The 27,248-nt window shown below is 48.2% G+C and overlaps 1 protein-coding gene across 4 annotated transcripts in view; it reads right to left on the bottom strand.

Moving 5' to 3' along the window:
* The window catches only part of LOC140396128 (UPF0606 protein KIAA1549), a 347,260-nt gene that overhangs the window by 192,365 nt on the left and 127,647 nt on the right, over positions 1–27,248 (bottom strand). The window lies entirely within an intron of this gene.

Here is a 27,248-nt window from a genome sequence, read left to right as displayed (position 1 = left end):
GGAACAGGATTGTACCAAATAGATTACCACAGCAATACCATGGGTGAGAAGCTTTGGTGTTAAGGAGAGACAAGAGAAAGTAATATAAAGAAGTGACCTGTTAGGGGTATTCAAAATTGAGGAGTTTTAATAAGTGATGTAGGTTTAACTATTTTCAAAGGTTGGCGAGTTTATAAATAGAGGGAAAACTTTTTTTTTTTTAAATATATTTTATTGAAATTTTTTTTCCCTGAGCAACATTTTACCCGCTTACAAAACAAACGAAACGATAACAATAACAAAACAGAATTTTTTTAACTTTTTAACAATAATAATAATAATAATATACAAGTAACAAAACCTCGTACTCTATTGACCTATACTCAACTAAGCCTCCCCCCCCCCCTCCCCCCCCCCCTCCCCCCCCCCCCCCTCCCCCCCCCCCCCCCTTTCCCCCCCCCTCCCCCCCCCTCCCCCCTGGGTTGCTGCTGCTGGTCATCTGTCTTCCCTCTAACATTCCCCTAGGTAGTCGAGAAATGGCTGCCACCGCCTGGTGAACCCTTGAGCCGATCCTCTCAGGGCAAACTTTATCTGCTCCAGTTTAATAAACCCCGCCATATCGTTTACCCAGGCCTCCAGTCCGGGGGGTTTCGCCTCCTTCCACATGAGTAGGATCCTGCGCCGGGCTACGAGGGACGCAAAGGCCACGACATCGGCCTCTTTCGCCTCCTGCACTCCCGGCTCTTCCGCAACTCCAAATAGAGCTAACCCCCAGCCTGGTTTGACCCGGGCCTTCACCACCTGCGAAATCACTCCCGTCACTCCCTTCCAATACCTTTCCAGTGCCGGGCACGCCCAAAACATATGTGCGTGGTTTGCCGGGCTCCCGCCACACCTCCCACATTTGTCCTCCACTCCAAAGAACCTGCTCAATCTTGCCCCCGTTATGTGTGCTCTATGTAGCACCTTAAATTGAATCAGGCTAAGCCTGGCGCATGAGGAAGAGGAATTTACCCTGCTTAGGGCATCAGCCCACATACCCTCCTCTATCTCCTCCCCTAATTCTTCTTCCCACTTTCTTTTTAGTTCGCCCACCGACTCCTCGCCCTCTTCCCTCATCTCTCTATAAATCTCTGCCACCTTGCCCTCTCCGACCCACACCCCTGAAAGCACCCTGTCCTGTATCCCCTGTGTCGGGAGCCGCGGAAATTCCCTCACCTGTTGTCTAGTAAACGCCCTCACCTGCATATATCTCAAGAAATTCCCCCGGGGTAACTTATACTTTTCCTCCAGTGCTCCCAAGCTCGCAAAAGTCCCATCTATGAATAAATCTCCCACCTTCCTAATTCCCAACTGGTACCAGCTCTGAAATCCTCCATCCATTCTTCCTGGGGCGAACCTATGGTTGTTCCTGATAGGGGACCCCACCAGGGCTCCCCGCAGCCCTCTCTGTCACCTCCACTGTCCCCATATGTTCAGTGTTGCCGCCACCACCGGGTTCGTGGTAAACTTTTTCGGTGAGAATGGTAGCGGCGCCGTCACCAGCGCCTCTAGACTCGTCCCTTTACAGGACCTTCTCTCCAGCCTTTTCCACGCCGCTCCCTCACCCTCCATCATCCATCTACGTATCATTGCCACATTGGCGGCCCAATAATAATCTCCCAAGTTCGGTAGTGCCAGTCCTCCTCTGTCCCTACTGCGCTGAAGGAACCCCCTCCTTACTCTCGGAACTTTCCCTGCCCACACAAAGCTCGTAATGCTCCTATCTATTTTATTAAAAAAGGTCCTGGTGATTAAAATAGGGAGACATTGAAATACAAATAAGAACCTCGGGAGGACCATCATCTTAATTGCTTGCACCCTGCCCGCCAGCGATAAAGGCTGCATGTCCCACCTCTTAAAGTCCTCCTCCATTTGTTCTACCAGCCGTGTCAGATTAAGTCTGTGCAAGGTTCCCCAGCTCCTAGCGATCTGAATCCCCAAGTATCGGAAGTTTCTTTCCACTTTCCTTAGCGGTAAGCCTTCTATCTCTCTACTCTGGTCCCCTGGATGTATCACATATAATTCACTCTTCCCCATGTTTAACCTATACCCCGAAAATTCCCCGAACCTCCTCAAGATTCGCATAACCTCTACCATCCCCCCCGCTGGGTCCGACACGTATAGCAATAGGTCATCCGCGTATAACGAGACTCGGTGTTCTTCTCCCCCTCTAGTCACCCCTCTCCATTTCCTGGAGTCTCTCAACGCCATGGCCAGAGGTTCAATTGCCAACGCAAACAACAATGGAGACAGCGGGCATCCCTGTCTTGTTCCCCTAAATAATCGGAAATACTCCGATCTATGTCGACCTGTAACTACGCTTGCCGTTGGTGTCCCATAAAGTAGTCTAACCCAGCGAATAAACCCGTTCCCAAACCCAAACCTCCTTAACACTTCCCATAAATACTCCCACTCCACCCTATCAAATGCCTTCTCTGCGTCCATTGCCGCCACTATCTCTGCCTCCCCCTCCACTGAGGGCATCATTATCACCCCGAATAGCCGTCGCACGTTAACATTCAATTGTCTCCCTTTTACGAACCCTGTCTGGTCTTCGTGCACCACCCCTGGGACACAGTCCTCTATCCTCGATGCCAGCACCTTTGCTAGCAATTTGGCGTCCACGTTCAATAGTGAAATAGGTCTATAAGACCCACACTGCATCGGATCTTTGTCCCTCTTCAAAATTAGCGATATCGTCGCCTCCGACATTGTCGGGGGTAGTGTCCCCCCTTCCCTGGCCTCATTGAACGTCCTCGCCAACAACGGGGCCAACAAGTCCACATATTTTCTGTAGAATTCCACCGGGAACCCGTCCGGCCCCAGGGCCTTCCCTGCTTGCATGCTTCCCAGTCCCTTAATAACCTCGTCCACCTCAATCGGCGCCCCCAGGCCTGCCACCACCTGCTCCTCCACTTTCGGGAACCTCAATTGGTCCAGGAACTGCCGCATCCCCTCCTCTCCCTCTGGGGGCTGAGACCTATACAGTTCTCCATAAAAGGTCTTAAACACCTCATTTATCTTTCCTGCCCTTCGCACAGTGTCTCCCCTTTCATCCCTAATTCCTCCTATCTCCCTCGCTGTTGCCCTCTTTCGCAGTTGGTGCGCCAACAGGCGACTAGCCTTTTCCCCATATTCATACCTCCTCCCCTGTGCCTTCCTCCACAGTACCTCCGCCTTTCTGGTGGGCAGAAGGTCAAACTCGGTCTGGAGTCGTCTCCTCTCCCTGTACAGCTCCTCCTCCGGGGTCTCTGCAAATTCCCTGTCCACCCTTAAAATCTCCCCCAGTAATCTATCCCTTTCCTTGGCCTCTGTTTTCCCTTTGTGGGCCCCAATAGAAATCAGCTCTCCTCTGACCGCCGCTTTTAGTGCTTCCCAGACCACTCCCACAGGGACCTCGCCGTCGTCATTGACCTCCAGGTATCTCTCGATACACCCCCTCACTCTTGCACACACTCCCTCATCCGCCATCAGTCCCACATCTAATCGCCAGAGTGTTCTCTGCTCCCTGTCCTCTCCTACATCCAGGTCCACCCAATGTGGGGCATGATCCGAAACCGCTATGGCTGAGTATTCAGCTTCTTCCACCCTAAAGATCAACGACCTTCCTAAAACAAAAAAATCTATCCGGGAGTACACTTTATGGACGTGGGAGAAGAAGGAATACTCCCTAGCCCTGGGTCTAAGAAATCGCCATGGATCCACTCCCCCCATTTGGTCCATAAACCCCTTAAGTACCTTGGCCGCTGCCGGCCTTCGTCCAGTCCTTGAGCTGGATCTATCTAGCCCCGGGTCCAGCACCGTATTGAAGTCCCCTCCTAAAACCAAATTTCCTGCCTCCAGGTCCGGAATACGCCCCAGCATCCGTCTCATGAACCCCGCATCGTCCCAATTTGGGGCATACACATTAGCCAACACGACCTCCATTCCCTCCAGCCTACCACTCATCATTACATATCTACCTCCACTATCTGCTACGATGGTCTTTGCTTCAAATGCTACCTGTTTCCCCACCAAAATGGCCACCCCTCTGTTCTTTGCGTCCAGTCCTGAGTGGAACACCTGTCCCACCCATCCTTTCCTTAGCCTAACTTGGTCCGCCACCTTTAGGTGCGTCTCTTGGAGCATAACCACGTCTGCCCTTAGTCCTTTCAAATGCGCGAGCGCTCGGGCCCTTTTTATCGGTCCATTCAGGCCTCTCACGTTCCACGTGATCAACCTCACTGGCAGGCTACCTGCCCCCCTCCCGTGTCGACTAGCCATTACCTTCTCTAGGCCAGTCCCATATCCCGCCTCCGCGCTCCCGCTCACTCCCCCAGCGTCGCATTCCGCCCTCGACCACCCTCTCTTTAGCCATTTCCTTTTGGATTTCCGCAGCAGCAACCCAGTTGTCCCCCCCCCCCCCCCCCCCCCCCGCTAGATCCCTATCTAGCTTGATTGCTCCCCCCATATCACTTCCGTAAGTCAGCTGACTTCAACTGACCCCGGCTACTCCTGCTCGCTCCTCGACCCCCCCGGTGTGAGGGAACTCCCATCCGCCTTGCGCCTGTTTTCCCGCCTTATTCTTTCTGGCGCGGGAACATCCCTTTACCTGACCCGCCTCTTATGGCGCAGCTCCCTTTCCCCTCCCCCTCTCCTTCCCCATTCTCCGACTATGTCCCGCCTCTCCCCCCTCACCGGCGCCCACATTTCCCCAGTGTCCCCCCCCCTTCCCTGTTTACTTCTCGATTAACTTTCACTATCCCATTAACAAAAACAATAATAACAACAATAACAGTTCCCTGCAGCATCAGTCCCGGTCCAGTTTCTCTTCATTGATGAAGGACCATGCTTCCTCCGCCGTCTCGAAATAATAGTGTCTCTCCTGATGCGTGACCCATAGTCTTGCCGGCTGCAGCATCCCAAACTTCACCTTCCTTTTGTGCAAAACCTCTTTGGCTCGGTTGAAGCTCGCCCTCCTTCTCGCCACCTCCGCACTCCAATCCTGGTAGATCCTTACCACAGCATTCTCCCATCTGCTACTCCGCACCTTTTTAGCCCATCTCAGGACCTCTTCTCTGTCCTTAAGGCGGTAGAATCGCACGATTATCGCCCTCGGTGGTTCTCCCGCTTTTGGTCTTCTCGCCGGGATCAGATTTGCCCACTCCACCTCCATGGGGCCCGCAGGGGCCTCAGCACCCATCAGTGAGCTCAGCATCTTACTTGCACACGCTCCACAGTCCACTCCTTCCACACCCTCCGGGAGACCAAGTATCCTAAGGTTCTTCCTTCGCGCTCCATTTTCAAGGGCCTCAATCCTGTCAGCACACTTTTTAATGAAGTGCCTCGTGCGTCTGAGTCTTGACCGCCAGGCCCAGGACCTCGTCCTCAATACCTGACACCTTCTGCTCCACCACGCGAAGTTCGGTCTCCTGGGTCTTTAAAGTCTCCTTAAGCCCCTCAATTGCCTGTAACAACGGGGTCATTACCTCCTTCTTCAGCAGGTCCACGCACCGTCTCACAACCTCGTCCTGCTCAGGCCCCCATGTCACCTACGATTTCTCCGCCACCATTTTGTTCCACTCCCTCTGACCTTCTGGTTGCAGATTCTTCGGGCTGCAGCCGCCGCCGCCGGTTTTTCCCTCCGTCGTTCGGGGGGGAACTCCCTTCCCTCGCGCCTCGCACCGGGTTTTTCGGCCGGCAAAGTCCCTGTTGGGGCTCTTAAAAGAGCCCGAAGTTCTGTCGGAGCTGGAGCCGCCGAAACGTGCGGCTAGCTCATCCCTGCCGCAACCGGAAGTCAATAGAGGGAAAACTTAAGATATATTCAAAAGGGAAAAGTGTCGAAATGCTTTTAGGCACATCCAAGTTATGGAACTCCCTACCAAGAAGTGTAAAACCAGAATTTATATTATTTATACAATATAATTATTAAACTATGTTTTAAAAAGGGTTCAGAGAAATTTTTGAAAAGGAAAAATAGCACCTCAGATAACTGTTACAAAGTTGGCAGCAAGAGGACTTCTGTCTCCAGTTCTGGTGATGGACTATCTACCAATTTTCATTACGAGCCCGACTCCCACAGTTACATCCCATGCTTCCAGTTTCTCTGTCCCATCTGTTCCAATGATGCTACCTTCCACAATGGCACTTCTGACATGTCTTCCTTTCCCCTGAGCCTAGGTTCCCAACCTCCTGTGGTTGATAGGACTCTCAACAGTATCTGACCCATTTTCTGCAGTCATCAATTCTGCTCTCATAGAAACATTGAAACATCAAGCCAGCTCCGTCATTCAATATACTCATGGCTGATCCTCCGTCTCAATATCATACTCAAATGATCTTCGGATACCACTCTATTCCTTTCAAGTCGAGAAATATACCAATTTCCTTTTTAAAAACACCGTGACTTGGCCTCTGCAGCTTCCTTCTCCTCTCCCCCATCCCCCCAGCCTCCTCCTCCTCTCTCCCACCCCCCACTGACAGCCTCCTCCTCCTCCCTTTCACCCTCCATCCACACTCCCTAAGTTAGAGGAAACATCATCCTGCATCCAGTCTGTCCAGCCATGTCAGAATTTTATATGAGATATCCTCTCACTTTTCTAAACTCCAGTGAATACAGGCCGTTAACCCAATCTCTCCTCATGCTGGTACATGGGACTTCGATGTTGTGGCCATTTCGGAGACATGGATAGAGCAGGGACACAAACGGTTGTTGCAGGTGCCGGGGTTTAGATATTTCAGTAAGCTCAAGGAAGATGGTAAAAGAGGGGGAGTGGTGGCATTGTTAGTCAAGGACAGTATTATGGTGGCAGAAAGGACGTTTGATGAGGACTCGTCGACTGAGGTAGTATGGGCTGAGGTTAGAAACAGGAAAGGAAAGGTCACCCTGTTAGGGGTTTTCTATAGGCCTCCGAAAAGTTCCAGAGATGTAGAGGAAAGGATTGCAAAGATGCTTCTGGATAGGAGCGAAAGCAACAGGGTAGTTGTTATGGAGGACTTTAACTTTCCAAATATCGACTGGAAACGCTATAGTTTGAGTACTTTAGATGGGTCCGTTTTTGTCCAATGTGTGCAGGAGGGTTTCCTGACACAGTATGTAGATAGGCCAAAGAGAGGCGAGGCCATTTTGGATTTGGTACTGGGTAATGAACCAGGACAGGTGTTAGATTTGGAGATAGGTGAGCACTTTGGTGATGGTGACCACAATTCGATTAAGTTTACTTTAGTGATGGAAAGGGATAGGTATATACCGCAGGGCAAGTGTTATATCTGGGGAAAGGCAATTATGATGCGATGAGGCAAGACTTAGAATGCATCAGATGGAGAGGAAAACTGCAGGGGATGGGCACAAAGGAAATGTGGAGCTTGTTCAAGGAACAGCTACTGCGTGTCCTTGATAAGTATGTACCCGTCAGACAGGGAGGAAGTGGTCGAGCAAGGGAACCGTGGTTTACTTAAGCAGTCAAAACACTTGTCAAGAGGAAGAAGGAGGCTTATGTAAAGATGAGACATGAAGATTCAGTTAGGGCGCTCGAGAGTTACAAGTTAGCTAGGAAGGACCTAAAGAGATAGCTAAGAAGAGCCAGGTGGGGACATGAGAAGTTTTTGGCATGTAGGATCAAGGATAACCCTAAAGCTTTCTATAGATATGTCAGGAATAAAAGAATGACTAGGGTAAGAGTAGGGCCAGTCAAGGACAGAAGTGGGAAGTTGTGCGTGGAGTCCGAGGAGATAGGAGAGGTGCTAAATGAATATTTTTCGTCAGTATTCACACAGGAAAAAGAGTGTTGTCGAGGAAAATACTGAGATTCAGGCTACTAGACTAGAAGGGCTTGAGGTTCATGAGGAGGTGTTAGCAATTCTGGAAAGTGTGAAAATAGATAAGTCCCCTGGGCCAGATGGGATTTATCCTAGGATTCTCTGGGAAGCTAGGGAGGAGATTGCTGAGCCTTTGGCTTTGATCTTCAAGTCAGCTTTGTCGACAGGAATAGTGGCAGAAGACTGGAGGATAGCAAATGTTGTCCCCTTGTTCAAGAAGGGAAGTAGAAACAACCCCGGTAACTATAGACCAGTGAGCCTTACTTCGGTTGTGGGCAAAATGTTGGAAAGGTTTATAAGAGATCGGGGGCGGGATTCTCCACTCCCGCGCCTAAGTGCCCACGCCGTCGTGAACGCCGTCGAGGTTCACGACGGCGTGAAACGGCCCCTATCCCGACCGATTCAGGGCCCGATACTGGGCTAGGAGCGGGGCCTTCGTCATTTACACATGCCAGGCCTTGTCGCCACAAAGGCGGCGCCACATTAAATGACGCGGCTGGCGTCATGTGCGAGCAATGGGCGCCGACATAGTCTCCCCCGCACAACACGTGCGTTTCATGGGCACCACCATCTTGCTCCACCCCCACAACGTGCGTTCCATGTGCGCCGCCATTTTGTGACCCCCCAGGATCTCCAGGCGCTGCCATCTTGTCCAACTCGCAGCACATGGAGACCCATGGCGTTTCAGGACCCTGACGCAGCGGCCGCCTCATTACCCAACGATCAACCATGACTCACATCCATGGTAATCGACCAGTCCAGACCATACACTCTGACCAACGCATCCACCAGCGTGAAAGTCAACGGCCACGTGACCTCCTGCCTACTGTACTCCGGGAGCACCCAGAGCTTTGTACATCCAAATACGGTAAGGCGTTGCTCCCTTAAGGTACACCCCACCAATCAAAGTATGTCCCTGGCCTCCGGATCCCATCGCATAGCGATCCGGGGGTACTGCACGGTCACGCTCACAGTCCAAGGCGTAGAGTTCCACGGTTTTCACCTCTACATCCTCCCTAACCTCTGCGCTGCACTTATCCGTGACCTGGATTTTCAGTCCTACCTCTAGAGCCTGACCCTTAAATTCGGCGGACTCTTACCACCACTCACTGCGCGCGGCCTCGCGACCATAAAGGTCGATCCTGCTTCCCTCTTTGCCAATCTAACTCCAGATTGCAAACCCATCGCCACCAGGAGCAGACGGTACAGCACCCAGGATAAGGCATTCATCAGGTCTGAGGTCCAGCGATTGCTTCAGGAGGGAGTCATCAAGGCCAGCAACAGCCCCTGGAGAGCTCAAGTGGTAGTGGTTAAGTCTGGGGAGAAAAATTGAATGGTCCCGACTACGGCCAGACCATCAACAGGTACACGCAGCTCGACGCCTACCCCCTCCCACGCATATCTGACATGGTTAACCGGATTGCACAGTATCGGGTATTCTCAACGGTGGACCTGAAATCCGCTTACCACCAGCTCCCCATCCGTAAATCGGACCGGCCATACACCGCCTTCGAGTCAGACAGTCGGCTATATCACTTCCTTAGAGTCACCTTCGGCGTCACCAATGGGATTCCGGTCTTCAAAAGGGAGATGGACCTAATGGTCGACCGGTATGGCTTGCGGTCCACGTTTCCATACCTAGACAATGTGACCATCTGCGGCCATGACCAGCAGGACCACGACGCCAACCTCGCTAACTTTAACCGCACCGCCACTCTCCTCAACCTCACGTACAACAAGGAGAAGTGTGTGTTCTGTACAAACCGCTTAGCCATCCTCGGCTACGTGGTCCAGAACGGAGTTCTGGGGCCCGATCCCGACCAGAGCCCCCTCCCCGACAGCCCAAAGGCCCTCAAACGCTGCCTGGGGTTCTTCTCGTATTATGCTCAGTGGGTCCCAAACTATGCGGACAAGGCCTGCCCACTCATACAGTCCACTCATTTCCCCCTGACGGCAGAGGCTCAACAGGCCTTCGCCTGGATCAGAGTTGATATTGCCAAGGCCACAATGCACCCTGTAGACGAAACACTTCCTTTCCAAGTAGAAAGCGACGCATCGCATGTCGCCCTTGCCGCCACCCTCAACCAGGCATTCTTTTCCCGCACCCTCCATGCCTCCAAAATTCGGCACTAATCCGTCGAAAAGGAGGCCCAGGCTATCGTTGAGGCTGTGCGACATTGGAGGCATTACCTGGCTGGCAGGAGATTCACTCTCCTCACTGACCAACGGTCAGTAGCCTTCATATTCAACAACACGCAGCGGGGCAAGATCAAAAATGACAAAATCTTGCGGTGGAGAATCGAGCCCTCCACCTATAACTACGTGATTATGTATCGCCCTGGCAAACTCAACGAGAGCCCAGACTCCATATCCCTAGGTACATGTGCCAGAGCACAGTAGACCGACTCCAGACCCTGCACGACAGCCTTTGTCACCCAGGGGTCACTCGATTGTACCACTTCATTAAGGCACAAAATTTGCCCTACCACGTCGAGGAAATAAGGACGATCACCAAGGACTGCCAGGTCTGTGCGGAGTGCAAACCGCACTTCTACCGGCCGGACCACGGTGAAGGCCTCCCGCCCCTTTGAACGCCTCAGCGTGGATTTCAAAGGCCCCCTCCCCTCCTCCGACCGACACACGTATTTCCTCAGTGTGATCGATGAATACTCCCGTTTTCCCTTCCCCATCCCATGCCCCTAGATGACGTCTGCCACCGTCATTAAAGCCCTTAATTCTATCTTCACTCTGTTCAGCTTCCCCGCCTACATCCATAGTGACAGGGGATCCTCATTCATGAGTGATGAGCTACACCAGTTCCTACTCAGCAGGGGTATCGCCTCCAGCAGAACGATGAGCTACAACCCCCGGGGAAACGGACAGGTAGAATGGGACGGTATGGAGGGCCGTCCAGCTGGCCCTACAGTCCAGAAATTACCCGGCATCCTGCTGGCAAGAGGTCCTCCCTGATGCACTACATTCCATTCGCTCATTACTTTGCACTGCTACTAACAGTACACCGCATGAACGCCTTTTTGCCTTCCCCAGGAAGTCAACATCCGGGGTATCACTCCTAACTTGGCTCACAGCTCCAGGAACCGTGCTTCTCCGTAAGCATGTGCGGCTTCACAAGGCAGATCCATTGGTGGAAAGGGTGCACCTGCTCCACGCAAACCCACAGCACGCCTACGTGGCGTTCCCCGACGGACGCCAGGATACAGTCTCCCTCAGGGACCTGGCAACAGCAGGTTCCGCCCCCACACCACCCAGTCAACCCCCCCCCCCCCCCCCCCCCCCCCCCCCCGGGACTGTCCATCCTCCCCCGTTGATGAAGAGGATTTCGGCACGCTCCCAGGGTAAACTTCGACCATGACAGCACCAACATCGCCGGCTCCACTTCGTCGATCCCAGAGGACGATCAAGGCGCCGGAGCGGCTGAACCTCTGATCGGCCCACCGGATGACCAGAGACATTTTTTTTTCCCACTGTTCTGTAAATATTAAAGATTGCGAATTATATATAGTTATCCACCACCCCCGGCGGACTCAATTTTAACAGGGGGTGAATGTGGTAAACCACTGCGTTCCTATATTAAGGGTTGTACAGTAGAACCTGCACTACGGGTTCACCTGGGCCCCTGCATGCTAGCTCCGCCCAGGAGCCGGGTTATAAATATGCATCGCCTTCAGCTAGCAGCCATTTTGTCAGCTGCTGTAGGAGGCCACACTTCAGATACTAATAAAGCCTCAGTTTGAATTCAACTTCGTCTCCAGCCAAATTGATCGTGCCTCACAAATGAACAACAGTAAATTATTATTTAACGTACATGTAAATCACTGGTTCACTCGGAAGGAGTGTTTAGGCCTGAGTGTGTCTTGGACTGTGAGAACGGAGGGGGCCAAGATCTGTGCTCCATACGATTCCGCCTTACACAGCGGAGTAAGAACTCCCCGGTAACAAGGGGAAACTACTCCATATAAAAACCCTTACCTGAGTGCAGGTCTGGAAGGTTGGCCCTTCGGCGAGAGGAGTTATCATTTTGTTATTTTGTGTATACCGTAATAAACTTATTGTTCATTTCTACTGTACCGTGCGCTCCTGTTGTCTCTCCCGTCCGGGTTCTACAGTTCACATCTTTAGTAACCTGAGAGAAATCCAAGTTCCTTGACTTCTGATATTCAGTGCACAAGCTGTCAGCATCCCAAGAATAGTGAAATAGACTGCTCGCAAGTCCCGGTGAGAATGCAAAAGATTTCCTGAGATTAAATTAGCACCTCTAATTTATTTATAAAGGCAACCAACAATTAAATTATTTCTGAAATTCAACCTCATCCTCCTGCTTCAAATTAGTCCATTTATACTTATTCATCTTGGTTTCCAGTGCCACATTCCAGTGCAGTACTAAAATCAAATGTAGTTCTAGGAACTTCAGTTAAGAGATTTTGGAGGATCAGCAAAGATTGCTTGCTGTCAAAATTAATGTGTGATGGCAAGGAGGCAGGAGGTTTGGGCAAGAAGGTACAGCAAAAAAAAACTGTTTGGAGGGTTTTGCAATGGTATGGAGGGATGAGGCCTAAAAGGAACTTGTAAACAAAGATAAGGATTTGAATTTAGTATCTTGATGGAGACAATTGACGATATGGTGAAGGAACTTTCAAATCCTGATCAACATCGGGTATATTGTGAATTGCATAATTTGTATTGGGAGTTTCATACAGAGGAGCTCAAGAGGCCTGCAAAGAGGGCATGAAGACTAAAGTTGGAAGATTACAAAAACACAGATTATGGATCGAAATAGCAGTGGAGTGAGACAGGGACAGAGACAAGTTGTGTTGCAAAGATGTAAGCCAGTCTTGGTGAGAGTTGCATCTGGGCATCAGATGCTCAGCACAGCATTAATAGGGTGCCATACGTCTATTTAAAATTCAGAAGGACAGAGTGCATCTACGGCAGCAATGTCACTTGTACTTGGGTACCAGTGTGGTCAACCTCCTTGTTTCATACATGTGGGTATACATGGTGTTTCTATTTCCAGATGAGGTCAGAATGAACATTATAACATGACACCAAAACACAAACTTCAAAGACTGCTGCCGTAATCAGAATATGATGGCAGCAGAAGAAGGACAGTGATCTTGGGTAATTGTCTATTTTGACTTTTCATGTGGACACCAATCATGGGATTTTGTAAAATATCCAAATGCTGTTTTTGCCAAGTCCCAGTATCAAACTTTCAAATCTCAGAGCAAACCTTTCAATTCTGGGTATTTGCATCCTCAGAGACAACTGCCTCAAAGGGGGTACTGCAACAAGCAAAACTGATCTGCAGGTGCACATTATTTTGAAAGTTCCACATATCTCAGATGTTCAAACTGCACCTCTGATATTAGACTGACAAAGTTGATAAGCTTGTTTTCTATTAGTGTTTTCCCTATTGTTTCTCCTGCTTAAACTTTTACAGTGCAGAAGGAGGCCATTCAGCCCATCAAGTCTGCACCGGCCCTTGGAAAGAGCACCCCACTTCAGCCCACACCTCCACCCTATCCCCGCAACCCAGTAACCCCACCTAACCTTTTTGGATACTAAGGGCAATTTAGCATGGCCAATCCACCTAACCTGCACAACTTTGGACTGTGGGAGGAAACCGAAGCACCCGGAGGAAGCCCATGCAGACACGGGGTGAATGAGCAGATACTGGAAAATAATAAATCAACGATTTCTTTTATTGTAAGTACCCAATCATATTTTTCCAATTAAGGGGCAATTTAGCATGGCCAATCCACCTGCACATCTTTGGGTTGTGGGGTGACACCCACAGACACAGGGAGAATGTGCAAATTCCATACAGACCGTGACCCAGGGCTGGGATTGAATCCTGGTCCTCGATGCTGTTGCTCTTATTAGCCTTAGTTTATTACCTCTGATTATGTCACCTTTGCTCATGAGTCGCCAGCTATCTTTCTGATACCGCCACGTGGTTCAAGCTCGAGTTATGATCAATAAGTCAGCACACCGCTTAGTAAGATTGAAATCAACGGTCATTTATTATATACAACAAGTAATGCTTACACAATAATGCTACTCTCTGTATAGAAACCCATCACTACTGGCCAATACTTAACTTTAGAAAGGGCCCACCAGGTCAGGGAAATGAATGGCTTATCGAATCGGATCTGGCCCGCGGGATTCAAAAGGCTGATACGGGTCGATGGCTAGGAGTCTCTATCGGGTAGCGATCGCTGGAGTCAAACTTACGCTTTCTGGTCGATGTTCTTGCGAAGGTCGCGAGCAGGCGAAGGAGAGAGAGAGCGATCTGAACTTGGCCCCTTATTTTATAGGGCCCAGGGGCTTCCCGCCTCTCGGGGCGGCCCTTGACCCTGAGTCCCAAGTGATTGGACTTGTTCCCAATCACTGGGTTTGATACGTCCAATAACGGGGCGATTCCTCGATCGGGGGGTGGTCGTTCATCTGTCTTTGTTTCGGCCACTGCAGGCGCCAACAGGTCTGGCCCAGCATTCAATTGCTAATATGTTGCAATTGTTCCCGGGGATAGCCGATTAAACTGCAGATGTCTGGGTTGATGTGCTGCTAATGGTCTTGAGTATCGATCTGGGCCAACTTCCCCAGAGCCGAATATGCTATTCTGTCTGCAGCTGTCCGTTTGTGTCCTGTTGCCTGCTTTTCCCATCAGCCTTTTCGGTGAGCCATTTTAAAATCGGGTTTTGGCCAAATTAATAGGGAATCAGCCATTTTAGGTGGCTACAATGCAATGAGGCAACAATGATAACCACTGTGCCACCGCGTCACCCTCATAACAAATCAAAGTATATAGCCTCTTGTAGATTGCACCACCGTTCAGTATGATCATGGTTGATCTTCTGCCTCAACTCACCTTTCTGGTTGCATGGTCCCTTCTCAGTGTTATTCCCTCTGATAGTGAAAACTGAAATCTAAGTGCCATTAACTTAAATATATGCAAATTGATGAGAATACAGATTGTACCAGCCTCCCCGAACAGGCGCCGGAATGTGGCGACTAGGGGCTTTTCACAGTAACTTCATTGAAGCCTACTTGTGACAATAAGCGATTTTCAGTTTAAGAATTCTACGCGGCCCATGGTGTTCCCAACTGCCTCAGGATGATGCAGAGTTTGGAAACTGTCACGATACGATGGGCTAGTGTGTGGTCAATTACAGCCCCACCTGACCTGGAGTCGCAACACAGGTGAAATCAGATCTTATTTACAATACCTAAGGTCCTTGGTTGAGCCCAATAGACTCCAATCACCAGGCTTGTAACTTTAAAACACAAGTAACCTTTTATTATGTACAGTTTTATAATTAAATGGACAGAACACATAACTGATTATCTACTAGCCTTTTCCAACCTCCCCTTTCGAACTCGCCCCACTCTCTCTCTCTACACACATAGAGAAACAACACAGAGGGGAAAGGGCATTGGGGTTCACAGCAAAGGACGTGCCAGGGACTCACTTCTTTCAGAACAATAATGCAGTTCTTTCACTTCATTTGGGAGGGGCACACATGGGCACTACCCCATGTGAGGACACCCTGCTATGGGGTCCCTGGACCCCACCCTTCACCCCCAAGGCCCATTGCAGCACCACCTCCCTTACAGCACCACCACCCGTCACCCCCCCCAACCTCCCAGGGGCCCCCTACTTACCTACCCTCCATACCCCTACTCTTCAAATTCCCCTCACCCTCTTTCATGTGCATTGCCCCCCTCGGCCCCTGATCGTGCCACCCTGCCACTAGGGCAACCTTGCACTGCAACCCTGGCACCAGCTTGGCAGTGCCATTCAGGTGGATGGTCAGGAGGCCACCCTGCCCAGTCCCTGACCCAGGGGTCTCCAACGGCCTGTGAGATGACCCGGTACCCGCACCGACTGGTCCACATTTGTGTGGACCAGTACTGAATGGCGGCCAGCTACAGCCTCCTTGGGGAAGCCGAGAATCAAGGGAGGCCGGTGGATATCAGGCAGGTAGGTCTTAAGTAGGTTTAAGACCCAGTTCCATGAGTGTCATTTGGTCCCGCCCCTTTGGGCAGCGTTCCAACTCTGACGTCTTGCGGGACTTGGGTAAATCCCACAAGGCGCAGAGGCTGTCGGGAGGCCAGCTGGAGGGCTCTCCCTGGATTCTCCGGCCGCATTGTGCTCTCTCTCAAGCGCAACGTGCCCAGAGAATAGGGTGGAATTCTCCCTTTATGAGACTAAGTTCGGTGACAGGGGCGGGAATGCATTACAGCAGCCAGCTGGAGAACACGTCAAATCATCCAGCCCCAACATCATTAATTATGCACCAAGTGTTTTATGCCATAGTCAGTGATGGGGCAAGCCTGGATGGCATGTCATCCTTCCTGTCAGTATTGAAAAGCCATCCAGCATCACTGATCCACCATTGAAGAAAGCAGGTGGACCATCTGAGATCGAACATGGATCTCCAGGAACATCCTGAGGATGGAGGATGGGCGATTTCCAGGACACCTAATCTGAAAGGTCCACCTGCAGATGCTCCAATGCCCCATTGTTGTACCGTTTCACAGTCCAGGGTTGTTGGTGGCCTCTGTCCTGAACTCTGGAGATAGCCCCAGGCATTGTCCAGGTGAAACCCGACATCTGCACACCACATTGTTCCGAATGTGTTTTACGCCGGCATGTTTTCCTGCCACTATCAAGAATCTGGCGTGGGGGATTGGGCCTTCATCTGAATCCCATTAATGGGATGCAAATAAGGTTCACACCGACGTCTGATGGGCTTTCCAACCCACCATGGGGGGTACCAGCGGAGGATCTCACTGTAAATTCAGGCCGGCATGAAACTGATTTCTGGGCCTCCTGCCATATTTTTCCCCATGCCCGCCATTGAACATGCCAGTGAGTGCTTCGGTGAATTCTGCCTATTTTGTTCTTCTCTTGAATGATATTTCCATTCTGATTACACACAATCCCCATGAAACCTATTTTCATGGACACATTTAAGTAGGGCAGGGAAATGAAATATTCTCCACAATTCCCCTCCAAGTGAATCATATTTTTTGAAATTGTAAAAAAAGAAATAGCCAATTCCCAAATCACTGTGACCTAGAAAATAGAAAATGCATCACGTGCCTTCTTAAAACACACCAATGCTGTTCTTGGGCAGATGAACACATTTTCAAAGCATCTTTTGCACCTTTCAAAACAATGATTCTGTTCTTTAGCATACTGGGCTAAATCGCTGGCTTTTAAAGCAGACCAAGGCAGGCCAGCAGCACGGTTCAATTCCCGTACCAGACTCGCCGAAAAGGCGCCGGAATGTGGCGACTAGGGGCTTTTCACAGTAACTTCATTTGAAGCCCACTTGTGACAATAAGCGATTTTCATTTCATTGGGACATTTTGTTATCTAGCCCAAGAGTCAAGATTCAAGTGAGAGCCAACCCAAGATGTGTCATGAGGCTATTTGTCCACCAAACTCCATCACGGGTAAGAACAATCTTGTCCTTACTTGAATTTGACCATCTACCAACAAGAATGAGGCAAAGTTACGTTTCTTGACCTCTGAAGTTTAAGACAAAATATAATTGTAGGACTGTTCCCCACCTTTGAGAAATCTACCAGATGTGAGATAATTTTATCCTTTTGTAGAACAGCAATTCAGAATATATGGTTCACAACAGTTGGATCATTAAGAAGCACAGCAGAGCTAGGGCAAGGCACTTTTACATTAGTAAGGAGTGAAGAATAGGCAAGAGACATTTCAACCCAGGTTACTCTTGCACACCTGCTTGTCCAAAGGTTAGATGGGGTTACGGGGATGTGGCATGGTTGGTGTGCTCTTTCAGAGAGTTGGTGCAGGCTTGATGGGCCGAATGGCCTCCTTCTGAACTGTAGGTAATCTATGTATCCTATCTTCATAAGTAGACACAGATTTTAAGGATAACACAGGTTACAAAATGTATCTTATGCTGTTAAGGTATTCAGTAAATGCGCAGTCCTTACAAATCAACAGGCTAACTGGGGTCAGACGCATCCCACTCTGCAACCAAATGGTAGATGCCACCCAATCGAACTTCTGTGGACATCTCCTCAAATTCCCCCCAGATAATTGTCACATGAGTGTTTCTAAATTCCACTCTCAAAAAGACATGCTTTAAAATCTTCTTACAAACAATCTTTTCCCTCAGCTGTTTCCAGCAAGGATCTGCCTTCAGGTTTTCCAACTGTCCTCTCAGTATTCCTTCGTCTTGAAAAGCTAGGAGCGTTCAAACAGTCTCACATGGATCCTGCAACCAATTGCTTTACAATTGCCTCAACCTTTAACTTCACAGGCTGTAGTAAGATATTGCCAACCTAAGGAGTTCTTTAGATATCACTGGCTTTTCACTCGATAACTCCACCTGGTCTGCATTCTTCAATGAAAAGTATCCTGTTCTGAAAGCAGTTGCTCTTTTCCTTTTGCTCCAATATTTCTGGAAACTTCTTTTCATTCTCTAGTTTCTAGATTTAATTGAGATGTATAAAATTATGAGGGGCCTAGGTGGAGCGAATAGGAAGGACATATTTAATTTAGCTGAAAGGTTAATAACCAGAGAACATAGGTTTGAAATAAGTGGCAGAAGGATTACAGAGGAGTTGAGGAGAAACTTTTTTTTTTGAAGTGCGTGAACTGTTTGAAGAGGGTGGCAATGGCTGAAACCATAATAGCATTTTTAAAAAAAACTTTGATCTGAACTTGAGATGTAGTAATATATAGTAATATAGACCAAAAGATGAAGTGGGATTGGGTTGGATAACATGGACATGATGAATGTCATTAAAAGCCACACTCTCTGTGAAAGGGTTGGGGGAACAAGCTTTGGATTCTGGAATGTATCATAATATTAAAACATTCAACTGCCAATCAAGATAGAAACTGGAATTCATCAGCTTACCTTTAAAACAACTACTACACCCTCAACAAGCAAAAAACCCAAAGATTTGCATTTATGTAATACCTTTCACAACCTCAGAGCATCCCAAAGTGCTTTATTGCCAATAGATGTGAAATGTAGCTGCTGTTGTAAATAAGAATCACAGCAGCCAATTTACACAAAGCAAGCTCCCACAGTTACATAATCATGAAAATTTGAAAATACTGATAACCTGTTTTTTACTATGTTGATGGAGGGAGAAATTAATGGCCTGAGCAGCGGGAATAACTGCCCCGAAAGTGCCATGGCTATTTTACATTAATCGGAGAGAGCAGACTTGGATTATGTCTCAAAAAAAGTGCGCTGCACTGGAGCATCAGCCTAGGTTTTGTGTGCTTAAGACCTGGAGGGATTTAAACCTGTAACCTTGCAAGTCATGAATCAAATGTGCTCTAGCTGACACAGCCGAGGGACACCTCCCTTGAAGGAACATCCAGAGAGATATTTAACTGACCAGCATTTACAACAATACTGGCTACTCTACAATTAAAAAACAGGAGTGAGCTCAGGCCACTCACCCAATAATATTTGCTGTAGTTCAATAGGTACGGTGGCACAGTGGTTAGCACTGCTACCTCACCAATCCAGGGTCCCAGGTTCAATTCTGGCCTCGGATGACTGTCTGTGTGGAGTTTGCACTTTTTCCCCGTGTCTGTGTGGGTTTCCTCTGGGTGCTCCAGTTTCCTCCCACAGTCCAAAGATGTGCAGGTTAGGTGGATTGGCCACGCTAAATTGCCCCTTAAGTAGCCAAAAGGTTAGGTGGATTACGGGGATAGGGTGGAGGCATGGGCTTAAGTAGGGTACTCTTTCGTAGGGCTGGTGCAGACTCGATGGGCCGAATGCCCTCCTTCTGCAGTGCAAATTCCATGATACTGCGCACAATTTCCAAATTTACAGATGACACAAAACTAAGAAGTGTCATAAACAATGAGAAAAAAATAACAGACTTTAAGAGAACATATACAAGCTGGTGCAATGGAGGTGTTGAACAACCTAAATTCAACTCAAAAAAGAAATGGTGATAGGGAAGAATCTTGTCAAAATTTAAATGCAATGAGTGAGAGGAAGACCTGGGGATAATTTATGAGCTGAAGGTGGCAGAACATGTTAACAATGTTGTTGGTAAAGTAAATGGGATTGTGTGCTTTTAAATAGAGGCTAAGAAGCCATTCAGTTCTGAGTACCACACTTTAGGAAGGACGTGAAGGCTTTGAAGAAGATACGGAAGATATTTACAAGAGTGGTTCCAGGGGTGAGCTATCACAATTACATGGATAAGACTAGAGAAACTGGGGTTATTCTCCTTCGGAGATTTAATAGATATGTCTATGATCATAAAGGGTTTTGACAGAGTAAATTGAGAAACTGTTTCAAACGGCTGAAGGGTCAATAACCAGAGGACACAAGGTGATTGGCAAAAGAATCAGAGACGATATGAGGTTGTTCAAAAATGCATTTTTGAAATGTGGAATTAATCTGTATCAACCATCATATCTTCAGGAGAACAAATACCAGGAACATGAGCAAAGAGTAAGGAAATGGAATTAACTGTATTGCTCTTCAAACATGTCAGTTCAGATGTGATCTGCCAAATAGCCTTCTTCTATGCTGTATTATGTTCATATAATCACTCTCAATACATAAGTGTGAATTTCTCTCCAAATCACAATGTTTTTTTGACTTCCTGTTCAGCTAATATACATCTTGATGCTACTTAAATCAATTTAAATGTTTGGATTGGAATACAGGAGTTGAATATCTGGAGGGCTTTAATGACAGGAGGAAAAACAATGAAGAGAATGGAATTTCTTGATGCCATCATTGGAAGGATGGATTAACATTTTGAAGACTTAATGTTCCAGATTCTTACTTTCTTCTTTCGAAGGCACACAGTTTGTGCTGGAGTTAAATTTTATAGGCATCAGCTTTTCAACAGTACCTCAAAGTTGCCAGTGTCAGGAAGTCGCTCAACTCTTGCCATCCCATCCTCCCCTGACCAGCCCTCACTAGAGGGCCAAGTCGGTTTACCAACAAGAGGCAATAAATGGAATAGAAACACTGGCTGATTTTCACACACTCCAGTCCAAAGTTGTGCCAGCTGAGTTTAACTAATTTAATAGAGAAAAACATAATGATATTATCAACGTATATAATTTACTTAGCATGTGTGTCCTGCATCTAAAGAAATTACTCAGTCCAACATTCCTCTGAAGTACAATTTGTAATAATGAAACAACGAATTAACTGAGTCAGCTCTGCAGATAACATGTGTTATCTGGATGTATATTCTGAAAGAGGTTGAAGGTTACGGAGTGCTCAGTTAAATGTTTTGGCTCAGGTTACTAGCAACTCTTCTGGTTCATGATTTTGTCTGCATAGACAAATACCACAAAAGAGGGCTACACTACTGTGATCTCCATTAGCCAGGCATGCTCTTGGATACTGGAAGTAATCCTGTGTAAATAATCAGATAAAAACATCTACAGTGCTTTAAACAGATGGGTTGGGTTAAGGCATTGCCATTAGATGATGTAACTCCATAAAAATGGCATCCCACCACACACATATTGTTAACCTCTCCGATGCCAAGTTTGCGTGTAAGAGGGTGGGAGTTGTTATTAAGTCAGCAGCAACTGGGCTTCGAAGTTTATTTTTCAAATATTTGTTTCCTATCCACCCAGTCTTAAACGTTATTGGCCACATTTAGCATGGTGTTCATTTCAGAATCCCTTGATCATCGGTTGCATAAAGGTAATGAGTTGTCTCAAATATCATCAAGATGAGAGAAATGTATTGTTTAAGAGAGCTCTGCAAAGAGGTATGGGAGTATGTGTGGTGGTGGTTGGAGGGAGGGGGCTTCAATATTTTGTTTCTTTATTTGAAATTGCTGCTTAAGAATGAAATGAAAATACTGAATTATGATAAAAACTCATTGGATTCATTCACGTCTTTTAAGGAATGAAATTTGTTGTTGTTATCCAGTCTGACCTATAGGTGACTCTAGACCCACAGCAATATTGCTGACTCTCGGCTGGCGTGTGAAATGGCCGAGCATGCCATTCAACCTGCCTAAAGGAAAATTAGATGCCCTCATCCTCAAACAAATAAGAGTTCCATGTTTCCCTTCTCTTTCTCATCACTATGCTGCCTATCCCTAGATAGAATAAGCTTCCACATTTTCTTTTCTGGGCTTTCAGTCAGCTAAGTCCCACTTTGCTGGGATTTCCCTCCTTAAGGCCCTCCTTAAAATCTAGTTCTTGGTTTAAGCTCAGTCGCCCCCCCCTCCTTCACCTCGACATCCATTTTCCTCAAATCTGTGAAATGCTTTGAACACTTTTCTTCAAGTTAAATACAATGTGTTATTTTTCCATTTAAATTGATTATTTTTTTTTCATTATTTGAACTGAGGAAGATGGTTCACAATTTCAATATTCACACTAATCACATTTCACAAAGAAATCTGAAATGAATTCAGATAACATATATTATGCATAATCCCATGGAAACATCGTCATTCTAACAAAGGAGGGACTCATAAACCTTTCTGCAAAAGTGCCACAGTAATTGTTCAACCACTTGATTACGTGCCTCTAAAACATAAACTCTCACAAAATGAATGGACTAAAAAAAAATACAAATTGCACAGACAGCAGGACACACCCATCGGACCTCTGACTCTCCCAGACTCAGGTTACACCCCAATCTACTTAACATTTATGTTCAAAGACCTGTGTAGACTTTAACATAAACAAACAAATATTTACAAGTCTATCCCTGATGATATAGAAGATAATTCAACCAGCTCTCGTGGACAGGGTTTAAGTGGTTAGCACTGTTGCTTCACAACTCTAGGGTCCCAGAACCGATTCCTGACTTGGGTCACTGTGTGTGCGGAGTCTGCACATTCTCCCCGTGTTTCCTCCGGGTGCTCCGGTTTCCACCCACAAGTCCCGAAAGACGTGCTGTTTGGACATTCTGGATTCCCCTTCTGTGTACCTGAACAGGTGCTGGAGTGTGGCGACTACGGGCTTTTCACCGTATTTCACTGCAGTGTTAATGTAAGCCTACTTGTGACAATAAATATATTTTTTTTAATTAATTATTACTTAAGCGACATCCCTAGATACACATGCACGGTCACCATTTAGAATGAACAAAGACACTAATTCAATAAAATGGGGAGAAAAGGAGAGAAATAGATGCATGAAGGGATGAAATGAAAATTAAGTCTGAAAGACAAAGAATCAAGGGAAAGAAGGGAGAAATTTTATATTAGAGAAGATCAAAATCTTGTTGAAGTGCAGCGTTGAGATAGGAAGGCGAGGAGGATGGGCACTCAGGGAAGCGGGGTAGCATGAGAGCATGAGAGTGCATACAGGAGTGCGCTGGGGAAGGGAAGTGAGAGGGAGACTGGGCAGCACAGTAGCACAAGTGGATAGCACTATGGCTTCACAGCGCCAGGGTCCCAGATTCGATTCCCCGCTGGGTCACATCTGTGCGGAGTCTGCACGTTCTCCCCGTGTCTGCGGGGGTTTCCTCCGGTGCTCCGGTTTCCTCCCACAGTCCAAAGACGTGCAGGTTAGGTGGATTGGCCATGATAAATTGCCCGTAATGACCGAAAAAAGAGTGGGAGGGCTTATTGGGTTATAGGGTGGAAGTGAGGGCTTAAGTGGGTCGGTGCAGATTCGATTGGCCAAATGGCCTCCTTCTGCACTGTATTGCTATGTTCAATGTAAATTCATTTGTTTCCATTTGTGAACTGCAGCCTAATTATGTAAACAAGGCATCATTTGATATTTCCACTCTGGCATTTTTTGAACATTAATACAGTAATAAATTTAAATTCCATATCCACACTTATCTTGACCCAGAGTGAAGCTGTAAAAACTATTGCAGGATCAACTTCTGGTGGCGGCCATGGAGTGGGTGGTCACACATTTGGTGGCTCCTGCTCAAGGTGGATTTCCATGGTCTTTTCCTCCCGAATGGGCAGAGTATTTGAGGGCAAACGGTGCAGCAATGCCTGGGGAAGGTAATACTGTGGTTGGTGGATGGATCCGCAGACAAGGAGTGGTGCAAGAAAGAAAACAGCGGGAGTAGGAGAGTCTTTGTGGTGTGCCGCAGAAAAAGATGCAGGAGGGCAAGGGGGGTGTGCTGCCCGCCCAGTGGTCGACAGAGCAGTTGGTATCGTTTGTGAACAATAAATTCCTGCAACAGAGGAAAGATCTGGCCACGGTAGTGGAACCACTGAGGTCTGGAATCGAGCAAGTTGAGCAGAGGCTGGGGTCCCAGGGCCAGGCGATCCAAAAAGTGGGTGAGGCGGTGGGAGAGCACGAGGAGCAGTTGGCCCCGTTAGTGGCGAAGGTGAGAGCGATGTGGGAGAGCCAGTAGAGGCTGAAAGTGAAGGTAGAGAATCTGGAGAATCGGTCCAAGAGGCAGAATCTACGGATTGTCGGGATTCCTGAAGGCATTGAAGATGCGGAGGCTGCTGTGTATGTGGCAAGGATGCTAGAGAAATTGATGGGGGAGGAGGCTTTCGATCGGCCTTTGGAGATGGACTGAGCGCACAGGGTGCTAAGGAGGCCACAGACGGGCAAGCTGCCGAGGGTGATGGAGCTGGACATGGATAAGATGATCTTTTGTTGGGCGAGGCAGACCAAGAAATGTTCCTAAGAAGGAAGTGAGCTGTGGGTGTACCAGGACCTGGGTGTGGAGCTGGCAAGAGGAAGGCCAGGGATAACCAGATTAAGGCCACCCTCTTTGAAAAAGGGGGTGAAGTTTGGGTATTGTACCTGGGTCGCCCATGGGTGACTTTCCAGGAACGAGAGCTTTACTTTGACATGTCAGAGGAGGCGATAGAATTTATTTGTTTATTTTTTTATAAATTTAGAGCACCCAATTATTTTTTTCACAATTAGAGAGGAATTTGGCATGTCCAATCTGCCTACCTTGCACATCTTTGGGTTTGTGGGGTAAGACCCACGCAGACACGGGGAGAATGTGCAAACTCCACACGGATAGTGACCCGGGGCCGGGATCGAACCTGGGTCCTCGGCGCCGTTAGGCAGCAGTGTTAACCACTGCACCACGATACCACCTTGCGATGGAATTTATGAGGAACAATGGGCTGGGAGGAGTGTGAGGACATTGAACTTTGAAGGAGCTTTATATGCTTTTTAAAGTGTTAGCTGTGGGTTTTCAGGGGCAGGTCCTTGCGGGGAGCAGTGATGGCGCGTGTGCATTTTGTTACTCTTTCGGGGGGTGACGGTTGGCATGGTCGGTGGGGGGGGAACTGGAGGGAGGATGGATGATTTGAGACCTTGGGTCGGGGGCACCATGTTAGCTGGGTGGGCTAGTTAACAGGAATGAGTGGGGGTTGGGGAAAGAGAAAGGGATTATTTATTTTTGTTTGATGGTTGGCGGGAGGGGAGGGGGATGTTGACATGCATGTGGTTAGTGTGGCACAGTTGGGAAGGGATCGATGTCGGTGGTGGAGGGTCGCCTGCCAGGGATTGGCTCAAAAATGGATGTGGCTGATCGGCAGGAGGGGGAGCCCCCCTACCAGGCTGGTCAGATGGTACGCGAGGGGGTTGAATGGGCTGGTTTAATGGTCCCGTGTGTTCATGCATCTTAGAAGTTTGAAGGCAGATGTAGCTTTTTGCAAGAGACATACCTGAAGCTGGGGGGGCCAGATGAGGCTGTGAAAGGGGAGGGTGGCGTAGATGTTTCATTCAGGGCTAGATATGAAGACCAGTTTTTGGGGTGGGTGGGGGGGGGGGATTTGGTTAATAAGCAGGTTGCATTCAAGGTGGGGAGCATCGTGGCCAATCCAAGGGGTAAGCATGTAATGATTAGAGGGAAGTTGGAGGGATGCCAGTGGTTCTGGTAAACGTTTATAGGATAACGTGGATTTTATGAGGCGGGTGTTGGGGAAGATGCTGGACTTGGACTCTCATCGGTTGATCATTGGGAGTGATTTTAATACAGGCACAAATCAGAGTTTGGGCCGGTCAAGTCCCAAGTCGCCGAGTGTACCAGGAGTGGGAAAGGAGCTGAGGAAGTTAATAGAGCGTGACACGGGGGAGGTCACTGCCACCACGCTGTGGGAGGCACCCAAGGCTGTAATCAGGAGGGAGTTGATATCACTTTGGGTGCATAGGTAAAAATCGGAGTGGGAGGAGCGGGCAAGGCTGGTGGATGAGATTTTGAAGGTGGATAGTAGATATTTAGTAGCAGGGTTGCTGAAGGAGAGGCAAATCCTTCAGATGGAGTTTGGGCTAGTTTCTACGTGGAAGGCGGTGGGACAGCTGCGGAGGGCCAGAGGAGTAGTGCATGAGTATGGAGAAAAGGAGAGTAGCATGTTGGCCCATTAGTTGAGGCGGCGAGGGAGATCGATAGAGTTAGGAATGATAAGGGTAAGGTGGTGATGGACTAGAGGGGGTGAATGGGGTGCTCAAGGCCTTTTATAGGAGGCTCTACGGGTCATAGACCCCGACTGGGGAGGAAGGGATGGGGTGGTTCCTGGATGGGTTAGAGTTTCCCAAAGTGGAGGAGGGGCCAGTTCAGGGACTGGGGGCCCCAATTGGGCTGAGAGAGGTGATGGATGGTTTGGGGGTGATGCAGGTCCCGGGTCCGAACAGGTTCATAAGAACATAGGAACATAAGAACTAGAAGCAGGAGTAGGCCATCTGGCCCCTCGAGCCTGCTCCACCATTCAATGAGATCATGGCTGGTCTTTTGTGGACTCAGCTCCACTTTCCGGCCCGAACACCATAACCCTTCACTTTATTCTTCAAAAAACTATCTATCTTTATCTTAAAAACATTTAATGAAGGAGCTTCTACTGCTTCACTGGGCAAGGAATTCCATAGATTCACAACCCTTTGGGTGAAGAAGTTCCTCCTAAACGGAGTCCTAAATCTACTTCCCCTTATTTTGAGGCTATGCCCCCTAGTTCTGCTTTCACCCACCAGTGGAAACAATGTGCCCGCTTCTATCCTATCTATTCCCTTCATAATTTTATATGTTTCTATAAGATCCCCCCTCATCCTTCTAAATTCCAATGAGTACAGTCCCAGTCTACTCAACCTCTCCTCGTAATTCAACCCCTTCAGCTCTGGGATTAACCTAGTGAATCTCCTCTGCACACCCTCCAGTGCCAGTACGTCCTTTCTCAAGTAAGGAGACCAAAACTGAACACAATACTCCAGGTGTGACCTCACTAACACCTTATACAATTGCAGCATAACCTCCCTAGTCTTAAACTCCATCCCTCTAGCAATGAAGGACAAAATTCCATTTGCCTTCTTAATCACCTGTTGCACCTGTAAAACAACTTTTTGCGACTCATGCACTAGCACACCCTGGTCTCTCTGCACAGCAGCATGTTTTAATATTTTATCATTTAAATAAAATTCCCTTTTGCTGTTATTCCTCCCAAAACGGATAACCTCACAT

The sequence above is a fragment of the Scyliorhinus torazame genome, chromosome 19 (genome assembly GCF_047496885.1).
Source record: "Scyliorhinus torazame isolate Kashiwa2021f chromosome 19, sScyTor2.1, whole genome shotgun sequence".
NCBI classification, from domain to species: domain Eukaryota; kingdom Metazoa; phylum Chordata; class Chondrichthyes; order Carcharhiniformes; family Scyliorhinidae; genus Scyliorhinus; species Scyliorhinus torazame.
Note: the sequence above shows the minus strand (reverse complement) of the source record. Positions and strands in the feature narration are given on the sequence as shown.